This window comes from Mustela nivalis (assembly GCF_964662115.1).
Source record: "Mustela nivalis genome assembly, chromosome: 5".
Classification (NCBI taxonomy): domain Eukaryota; kingdom Metazoa; phylum Chordata; class Mammalia; order Carnivora; family Mustelidae; genus Mustela; species Mustela nivalis.
The window spans coordinates 118,865,311-118,875,085 of record NC_139024.1 but is presented as its reverse complement, the minus strand read 5'-3'; the positions used below and the strand labels follow the sequence as shown (position 1 = coordinate 118,875,085).

At 41.0% G+C, this 9,775-nt stretch overlaps 1 protein-coding gene across 3 annotated transcripts in view; it reads left to right on the top strand.

The window, feature by feature from the left end:
* The window catches only part of LOC309865787 (endogenous retrovirus group K member 7 Env polyprotein-like), a 1,143,634-nt gene that overhangs the window by 1,002,724 nt on the left and 131,135 nt on the right, over positions 1 to 9,775 (top strand). The window lies entirely within an intron of this gene.

The window sequence follows — 9,775 nt, the reverse complement described above, 5'->3', positions numbered from 1 at the left end:
GCACGTGTGTGTGTGTGTGTGTGTGTGTGTGTGTGTTCTTGTTTAGGTTAGATTTACCCTTAAAAAATCTCCTTAAGTCAATTTTCTTGAATCAGAGAGCACGTCCCCCTGGGGTTCTGCAGAGATACTCTCAGGGATTCAAGAGTTCTCCAGAATAATTTAAAATTTAATGTTAGGGGGCCTGGGAGTCTCTGTCAGTTAAGTGTCTGCTTTCAACTCAGGTCATGATCCCAGAGTCTTGGGATTGAGTCCAGAGTCAGGCTTCCTGCTCAGCAGGGAGTCTGCTTCTCTCTGCCCCTTTCCCCACTCTGGTTCTCTCTCTCTCTGTCTCTCTCAAATAAATAAATAAAATCTTAAAAAATAATAAAATAAAATTTAATTTAGTTGTCCATTTCAATATAAAATATAAACATTTGTGATATTTTGATGTGATATGGCTTGAGCTGATTTTTTTCCTCTAAAGTGTCTTCCCTCCCCTGTTATGATAAGCCCACTATTGGGCACCTAACTTGAAATTGCTATTCTTGATGTAAGATTTTTTACCCTTTATCCTTCAGCGTAGACAAAGACCCTTCCCACTGTGGAGAAAGAGGACTTTGACTCTTTATACTTGGGACGCCTTGGTGGCTCAGTTGGTTAAGCAGCTGCCTTCGGCTCAGGTCATGATCCCAGCGTCCTGGGATCGAGCCCTGCATCAGGCTCCTTGCTCAGCTGGGAGCCTGCTTCTCCCTCTGCCTCTGCTGCCCCTCTGCGTGCCTGTGCGCTCTCTCTGACAAATAAATAAATAAATAAATAAATAAATAAATAAAATCTTTTTAAAAAATTGGAGAAATTTAGGTGATGGCCTGATAGAAATCTTTTTTGAGAATTGTCAGTTCAATTCACCAGAAAGATAATAATTATTTATTTCCTGGAGTCCCATAACAATGGGTCTTAAAACTGTAGAGTTCTCTCAGGGAAAAGAAAGAAAAATGATCAACTCTCATATCCTGGTGATACAGCAATATGTCATTTCATAGTCTTCTTGGTTTGTTTTCTGACAGGAGGAGAGACAGGACTGGCAGAGCCCTGAGATCCCACCCAGATGCTGGGTTCCCTAAGGGAGCACTCAGGAGAACTGAGGGAGGGCGGCTGCTGGGAACTGGATGATGGCTTCTCTTCACAAGGACCACCGCAGTTCAGTGCGCACTTTGGGGAGGGGCTCATGCCCTTCTCTTTCTCCCTCCTCCACCACCCTTTATGCTTTGGAACAACAGACAAAAAAGCCTGACTCTCATTGTTGCTATTTAGAAGTCTGAGGCTTTGAAATACTGTTTAAAAATATTTCTTATATTTGTTCTTCTTGCAAGTGTATTTTTTTCTGACACAGGATAGAAGATAGTTGGCTTTGAGAAAGGGAATGATTCCCTCACTTTAAAGTAATATTTGAGGCTTAAATGGTGAGTTCAGGCTGCCCATGATAGGACCAGCAAGGACAGAGGTCAAATTAGGGTTAGGGTTGGGGTTAGGGTGCAGGGGAAAGCTGACTGAATCCAGTCAACAACCCTGACCTCTGGGATCTTACACCCCAGAGCACTGTATTCCAAGATATAAAGAGCCTGAAGATCAACTCAAGCCCTGCTGGGATAGAAACAAGTTCTTTTGTATCCATGACTATATTGGAGACCTTCTGCGATATCTCTGGGCCATCAAGATGGGGGGTGATCTGAGAATAAACTCTTGGGAAAGAGCTATGAGTTCTCCTTGGTGTGTACATCTCCTCATCCTACCTACCTTACCCAGTGTCACCTTGGCCTCATCAGGGGACACAATGGACGTGGAACTGGGCTTCCCCTCCTAAGACCTCCAGGGCTTAAGACTGTGACAATGTTCCTTCAGATCAAAGGGAAGCACAGCATTGCCATCTGGCCAAAGAAGACAAAGAGTCAGTGACAAAGGGATATCCTATGGACTGAGGAGGTATTAAGAGAGGAATGAAGATTGTGATTTCTAAGTTCATGCCAGAAGAAAAGGTAACTGCAGTGTCCTCAAGGACACTCCTCCAGACTTAACTTTCTTAGCAAAATCTCCCCACATTATAGATTTGTTACTAGAAGTCAGTAGAATTCTTTCTAAATTTTTTATTTAAATTCAGTTTAATTAACATATAGTGTATTATTAGTTTCAGAGGTAAAATTTAGTGATTCATCAGTTGCATATGACACCCAGTGCTCATCACATCACATGTTCTCCTTAACGCCCAGTTACCCCATCCTCCACTCACCTGCCCTCTGGCAACCCTCAATTTGTTTCCTAGGGTTAAGAGTCTCTTATGGTCTGTCTCCCTCTCTGACTTCATCTTTTTTATTTCCCCTTCCCTTCCCCTATGTTCATCTGCTTCATTTCTAAAATTCCACATATGAGTGAAATCACATGGTATTTGTCTTTCTCTGACTGACTTATTTCACTTAGCATAATACCCTCTAGTCCCATCCATGTTGCTGTAAATGGCAAAGTTTCATTCTTTATGATGGCTGAGTAATATTCTACTCTGTGTGTGTGTGTGTGTGTGTGTGTGTGTGTATCATGTCTTCTTAATCCATTCATCTGTCAATGAACAAATTTTATGATGATATTGAGACCTATTCCCTTTATCCTTACATGCTGGAGGATTTTTATTTAAAAAGGATTCCAGATTTTGTCACATGCTTGTTCTGCATCTATTAGAGGATTATATGGTTCTTGTCTTTTCTTTTGTTAATGTGGTATATCACACTGATTGATTTGCAAATGTTGAATTATTGCTACAACCCAGGAATAAATCCCACTTGACTGTCATGGATCATCGTGGTTTTTTGTTTTGTTTTGTTTTGTTTTGTTTTGTTTTAGATTTTTTAACTTATTTTACAGAGAGTACAAATGGGGATCAGCAGGCAGAAGGAGAAGGAGAAGCAGGTTCTCCACTGAGCAGGGGTCTTGATGCAGGGCTCATTCTCTGGACTATGGGATCATGACCTGAGCCAAAGACAGATGCTTAACTCACTGAGCCACACAAGTGCCACAATAATCCTGCTAATGTACAATTGGATCCTATTGGCTAGTATCTTACTAGAATTTTGGCACCCATGTTCATCAGGGATATTGGTCTGTACTTCTCCTTTTAAGTGGGGTCTTTGGTTTTGGAATCAAGGTAATGCTGGCTTCATAGAAACAGTTTGGAAATTTTCCTTCTATTTTTATTTTTTGGAAAAGTTTCTGAAGACTAGGTATTAATTCTTCTTTAAATGTTTGGTAAAATTCCCCTAGGAAGCCAACCAGACCTAAACTCTTATTTGTTGGGAGATTTTTGATTACTGATTCAATTTCTTTTCTGGTATGGGTCTGTTAAGCTTTTCTATTTCTCCCTGTTTCAGTTTTGATAGTTTATATGTCTCTAAGAATGCATCCATTTCTTCCAGATTGCCTAAGTTTGTTGGCATATAACACTCATAATATTCTCTTAATAATTATATTTTGTCAGTGTTGGTTGTGATCTCTCCTCTTTCATTCATGATTGCATTTATCTGGGTTATTTCTTTTTGACAAGTCTGGGTAAGTATTTATCAATTTTATTCTTTCAAAGAATCAGCTCCTACTTTCACTGATCTGTTCTGTTTTTGTTTTTTTGTTTTTTAATTTCTACAGTCACTGACTTCTGCTCTAGTCTTTACTATTTCTCTTCTTCTGCTGGGATTAGGCTTTATTTGCTGTTCTCTTCCCAGCTCCTTCAGGTGTACATTTAGCTTGTATATTTGAGAACCTTCTTGTTTCTTGAGAAAGGCCTGTATTGCTATATACATCCTTACTAGGACGGCCTTTGCTGCATCCCAAAGGTTTTGAAATGTCATGTTTTCATTTTCATTTGAGAAGTCAGTAGAATTTCTCAAAAAGGCAATAGAACTTCTGCATAGTGGTACTTGAAAGACCCAGATATTTAGGGATGGGGGACTGAGGTATATCCTTGTTCTGACAGACTTACAGTCTGAAAAGAAGAGGTACTGTCCCATCCATCACTGCTCAGAATCCAAAACAGCTCTGAAAAACCAATTCCTCTCAAATTTAAAAAATTTTATATACTTTTAAGTTAAAATTTTACTTCTAATTTTACTTTTATAAAAAAGTGGCAGAAGTTTTATAAAAAAATCACTAATACCAACCATGATTTTTTGAAAATGGCAAAATTAAAATAAATGGATTCCACTGTGGGTTTTAGTCTGTAGGAGTCAGGTCCTGAGAAGAGCTACAAGTATGGATGAAACTCGCACCAGTCAACTACCAGACCAGCACAGATGCCTCACTTGGAGGATTAGGAAAATCATGAATGTGTGTTAATGCCTTTCCACCCTTTCCTGCACCCAGAAAATGCATCCCCAGAGATAACAAGGCATGTCCTCCACTGGAAAGAGGAGAACCTTCTGAAGACTGAGAGAAAGAGGGCTAAGAAAAGCACATCAACCTACCAAATCCCTCTAACGTGCACCCACTTGCCCTGCCAAACTTCTAGGTTTCCGCACTCCACCCTCTACGCCACGTTCTAGCGGGCTATTGCAGTTCCTCATATGACCAGTAGATGGCGAGCTTGCCAAGAACATGCACTAGGTTTCAAGTAGGCACAATGACTTCAAAGTGATGGAGAAGAACCAAGTTATGTCCTAAAATGTCCCAGATCTTCACTTCCATACTCTTCTTTTCATATATTGTGAGGAATGAGGCAAGTATAGGAGAATTGCTGCTGTCCAATATGCTTCAGTCTCAGCAGAATTGGCAACCTGGAGATGAGGTTGAGGATCAGGAAGAAACATCTAGATTAGCAGAGATTAACAATGGACAGAAATCCAAGAATGGCTGGAGAAATTAGGCAGCTCTCCACAGTAATATATATTTTGCTCCAGTGCCCAGTCAGACTTTCTGGAACCAGTTCTAGCTTCTGACTTCTGTTGCCGCTTTGGCTGCTCCAATTACCCGTAGCTGCACAGCCCGGCCCAAAGTCTTCTATTTGAAGACCTCTCTGCTTCCCCTCCCTTCCTTTATTGGTTACTTTAACAGCTGCACTATGCTGCATTGTGGGGCTACATTTGCTCAGCCAGTCACTCGTAATGGGCATCCGGACTGTTTTTAGTCTTTTCCTGTTACGCATAATTTTGCATTAATAGCTCCACGTACACCTTGGGCAGCTTTCACTGTGGGACTGAGAAGCAATAAAACAAAATGAGGAAGAAGTATTGCAGAAACTTTCATCAAGAAAATACTGGAGCCCCCTCAAACCCTAGCATGCACCCTAGCACATTGGAGACAATCTTAGAGCCATTTTTTTATGGATTTATGGACTGACTTTCTGCACCAGTATTGCTCCAACTTGCCAAAGCCCTTCACCTTAATGTTGCTGAGCATGTGGGTATTGCCACGTTCCTTCTCCGATTTTCAAGGGTGAGAGATGCTTCTAGAACTTGAATACTATCCAAAGAACAGGATTCTCTCTCAGGGAAACTCACCATAAAGTACCAAATTCTTCACAAAAGAATAAAAAAAGGAATATATGTCTGAGTCTCCTACCTCTTCTCCAGTGTCTCTTGCATTGTGGTACTGGATCTCTGGTAAGGATGGGGGCCACTGGCAACCTTATCACCTACCCTCCATCCTCATTTCACCACCAGTCACTGCACATTCATCCTGGTTGACACCTTATGTTTACACCTTCACTAGGTGGGAGCCAGCATAAAGCAGACACTCTGACTCTGTGCAGTTTGACTAAGGACCTAATTTTCACCATCGGCTTTCCCTTTTAGTCTCCAGACACAGATACAAAGCTCTGCATAAAAGCAGGTATGGGTTTCCAGCTGCTGGCCGTGACCATCCATTGCTTTGCTGTCTCATCCATTGTAAAACATGGTGTTGTAGCTGGATGTATTGACTTATTTTACCACACATGACATCAGTCTCACAGAAGTCTGACAGAAAGTATGCCTAAATGAGACAGGAAAGGAGTGTCTGGTACGCATGGGGACAGTGTCATCATCCGGTGCCTAATTGTTCAATGATGCACTAGTTGTTTAACAAGTACACTTCTGCATGATCCATTGTCACATGGTGCGAGCAGAAATAAATGGAGCACATCTCTGCCATTCATGTGAGGTCACCATCAGGGACTCCTGATGCTACTGAAGATCCTCTCAAGACTAGACCTTCTGAATGATGGACAAGATGTGCCCAAAGGGATTAGATATTAACCCTTCTCTCACTTTTTCATAGAAGACTCACTGCTCGCTGTATCTTTACCTCTTTCCCCAGAATCTCAGGAATAGCCACAGAGCCCAAGTGAAAATCAAGCCATGTAAGACGTGGGGGTCCCTTTGCCAATGTCTTGCTAACTGAAGTCCAGAGGGCCCTTTAGGGAAACTCATAGCTTTGTACTGGGATAAGAGGCTGCAGGAGCACATCTCCCTGGCACTGGGCATCAAAACATTACAGACAGGATAGCACCAGAGGAGCAGGTGCTATGAGCACTTACAGAGTAAAGATAATCAGTGTTTCTTCAATCCACATATATTCAAAACTTAAATTACCCACCCAATCAGGAGCAAAACAAAGTAGTAGGATTTCTTGATTCCAAAAGCAACATTCATAGGCAGTAGGAGTGACTTTCAGCAAAGAAATAAAATTTATAAGACAGTTTAAAGACTAGAAATATCACCCTAAGGCAATTACATGTATTTTTAACAACTAATTCTCTCTTTCTTTATCTCTCTCTCTCTCTCTCTCTCTCTCTCTCTTTTTCAGTGTTTTCTGTAATAGAGATTGGGATAAGTCAGAAGAAATACAAGTATTAAATGACACATGGAAGTTAAACCCATCGATTGGTTGGACTTAATTATGAACATACGGGGGAACTAGCCACCCCCAAATTTACTGCCACTTTGATGAATCACCAAATAGTGATGATATGGAGACTTGGCTTTGGTTACAATATTACTATGGGAAAATGAGGAAGAAGTGATCAAAGTAAGAGTATACATTAGTATACTCTTTATTTGTATAAATGTGGAAACAGACATTTTATGGAGCCTTTTAATGACACTGAAAATCTAGATAGTGAGACCAGAAGCCATTTGGAAGGCATGACAAAGACAATCCAGTCTCGGAGAGCCCAGGGGATGTTTAGAGCTGGAGACATAGACTTGGGTGTCTTCAAGAGACACACAGATGTCACAGCACTTGCAACCCTCTACTAAAGGGGAGCAAGGAACTTTCTTATACTACTGGTCTCAAATGTTATTGACTTTCCTTTGCTAGTAGCTACAGGGAGGCTGACATCACTGAGGATGGCAGGATGAGGATTTACAGCTTAAACAAAAGTAATTCCCTGTCCAAAGTCATGTCCCTCCAGCTGACAAGACCATCATAGCTCTGGGGCCCCCGGGCTCCAGGCCATGAACCCCTATATCTTAGATCCTGAGTGTAGTTCCCTGCACATATGGATACTCTGAGAGGTGACCTGCTTCTGGAACTGAGACCTGTCCAGTAAGCATCTCTTAGGCTTAAGTCTAAGAACAAATACTAGAAAAAAAAGTTTTCATTAGGAATAGATGTGACAGAAAATGACATTGTCTGTTGAGGCAGTAAATAGAGGTTAGTAAACCCTGCACTAAATCAGGGATTTTTGCTCTAGAAATATGGGAGTAACATGGTCATTTCTGAGACCTCCTTCAATTCCCCTTTAATCGAAACATGTGTAACTTGTTTAAAATCAGCTCTTTTTGCCCATTTAGCTGAAGTTTTCTGTTTGTTTCATACCTACTGCATGTCTCCACCACTTCCCCTCTCTTACTTGTTCCTTCTGATACTAAAGCTATTTAAGGATGGTCTCTCTTCCATTGGCCTAAGAGCTTTACTTCTCAGTCTGTACTATCCATCATTGGGCCATTTCAATTCTCTGGCCAGGATAAAGATGGGGTAGGAAAGAGGATTCTGTGGGGATCCCCAAATGTGACCCAGATGGTGGTCTGTGCCCATGGTTGGTGCCATCCCCAGGCTGCCATGCATGAATCCATGTCAAGAGTCATCAGGTAGATTTGAGCCCTGCCTAGGAAGTGAGCTGTATAAACTTTCCTTGTCTGTAGAAAAATTTCCATTCCATGTTGACAAACAAATTTGTGTGGTTGAGTTTTAATTATCATTAACAAAAATTCATCCTGTGTGAATTATGTCATACACAATGTTTTCCACCTGCTATTTATTTGTAGGTAATGAATTAAAGAGATGGAGATTTTTAGGGAAAGCAGGTTATGGAATAAAGAGATCACCGGTCTCTGGGGGAATATTTACTTTTTATAGCCAGTTGTTCTGGATTTAGGCTGGATGCTTCCCATTTCTTTCCACACTGAATCGATGGGTGATTGCAGCTCTTTCAGTACTGTGTTCTCTGACTAGTTTCTAAGCATCACGTACATTTCCCCTGCCTTCTGAAATGGTCATCTAAACAAGACCTTTAATTAAACAAATGAAGCAATTATAGAAAGGAATGTGTAGAGTAAAAGAAAGAAGAAAAGTAGAGAGAAGGGAGGGAAGGAAGGAAGGAAAAGAGGGAGAAGAGAGGGAGGAAGGGGTGAGGGAGGGAAGAAAGGAAGAAAGAAAGGGGGGAGGGAAGGGGGAAGGGAAGGGGAAATGAGGAAGGGAGGAAAAGTAAAAGGAATCAAAAGGAGAAAGAAAGGGAATGGGGAATAAAATAAAACAATTCTCATATTTAATGATTTTCAAAAAATTCTTATAATGGTGCCTATTTTCATACATAATATGAAATTATACCAATTCCTTGCAAACTCCTACTCCTATGACATCAGAAATATCATTCATATCTGCTCGTCAGATGAATGTGTCCTCTACCCTTTACTGTCTGATCATCTGCCATCTTCAACATCCTAGCTATCCTATCCAGGGTGGATTGTGCAGTATGACCCTATTGTAATAAAGAATCCAAGGACACAAACCCCTACCAAATTTGTTGGAGATCATGGTTATGCAGACTTATTGACCCAGACGATGGTCCAGTGCCAGCCATGAAGCTAAGGCCACTTAGTTGGTTTGCCTCACTATTTAGGTTAAAAGTCCGGTTAATTAAACCAAATTCGTTGGAATATTTGTAGAAGATTGAAATTATAGTTCCAGGACCCACTAGTGGAACTGTGTGGATCTCAGAGAGAAAAATAAGCACCTAGGGCAGGCCAGCCACATTAGAAAGTGAACTTTATATAAGAACCTTGGAATTTAGCAGCTGCTCTCAGCAGAGGTGGGTCAGGCCCCTAGGGATCCTTAGAGAAAGAAGTAAAGGGGCTCTTGCTCCAGAGGAGATATGCCTCGTCCTCATTCAGTATCCACACTGCTCACCCGGAAGGAGGCCCCCACAAAGAACTCAAGTGCAAGCAAAACCAAGGAACTCACCATATGTCATTCCTCAGTCCCAAGGACTACAGTTAATCTGCCTCCTTCTCTCTACCTTTTGGAGTCTCCTTGTGCTTGTCTTTAGCTGTACTTAATAAAAAGAATAGGTAGAATTGTATCTACTCCGTCTTGTCCTAATACCAGAAATCTCTCACCATAAAATTTTGACATCTTTCATTTTTTCTCCAACCATAAGTAAATTTAGTTGTTCAGAAAATGTTGGTAAAGTCATACTTTTCCCATTAAAAAATGGTACACAACCCATCAACATGAGGCATAAACACAGTACCATATACCAAGGGATAAATAAATATGCTAAAAA